We start from the raw sequence: 1,152 nt of genomic DNA on the forward strand, positions 1-1,152 counted from the left end.
GCTTACAGTTTTTTAAAATCGTCGATGCGTGGCGCTTTTTAATTTTAGTTCAAAACTTCTTGTAAATTTTTTTTTTTTTAATTTGATTGAAGATTTAATTTAAATTGCGATTTTAAATTATTATTTTCTAATATTAATAATATAATAATTGCGTAAATAAACGTAAAATTCTTATATAGATAAAATATTGAAAAGAGTTTGCGAAATGATTGAGCGTTCAGATGTCGATCGACAAGAGAGAGAATCCGGGTTCGAATTCGATATCAAGATGCGACTTTGATGACGCGAGCGAGCAAATTTTCCGAGCGAGCGATAATATGTGGCGAGAACAGGCGAGACGTGATAAATATCAAACCTTGTCAGATATGTGAGAGAACCAGAAATTCGCTCTCGCCAGCGAGATTTTTCGCTTCTCGCATGAGCTTTTGCGAAAATTATATCGCTCGCAACCTCTCGCTCGGTACTAAATTCACGTCTGCATAGTCGCACCCTAAGATCTTAATTAGGTTTACAATATTGTATCCGTCTTTCGCTAGTATCAATTACAATGCTGTTTAAATACGTTCATACAGCGTACAATCGCTGTTACATTGTTAACTCGTGATAACTGTAAATTAAATATTTTTTAAAAGTCTGCGCCCACAAGGCTTGGGCACTAAAAATGCGTTTTAAGTAATCCCATTATGAGTTCGGCCAGGTAAACAATATTGTATGAAAATTAACTTTCCAACAAAACAAAAAACAGGAAAAACTATTCCAAAACTTTAATTAGTAGACACTACTTTGAGTTCATAAAAGATTAATACTTTGCGCATAGAGAAAAAATTAAAAAGCCTCGAAACAAATTAGAAAATAGGAATTAAAATATTCAATAAATGGAAATCTATTGAATAAAAGATCACACATGAAACTGACTTGGATTTGAAAAATAAAAAAATGCAACACAATCCTTGAGCGATCTTTCGAGTGGGGATCTTTAATTTAGTGAGTGTAGCTTTATGTTTAAACTATAAATATATGTTTTATGATATAAATACCAGTCTCATAAATCTTATCTTAATTTGCGGTTCATATTAATAACAATTTATCACTACAAGTAAGATACAATTTTCATTTGGTTTTACTTATCTTAAAATATAATTTAATTTTATA

This window comes from Centruroides vittatus, unplaced genomic scaffold (genome assembly GCF_030686945.1).
Source record: "Centruroides vittatus isolate TY-2023 unplaced genomic scaffold, ASM3068694v2 contig_1213, whole genome shotgun sequence".
In the NCBI taxonomy this organism is placed as follows: Eukaryota; Metazoa; Arthropoda; class Arachnida; order Scorpiones; family Buthidae; genus Centruroides; species Centruroides vittatus.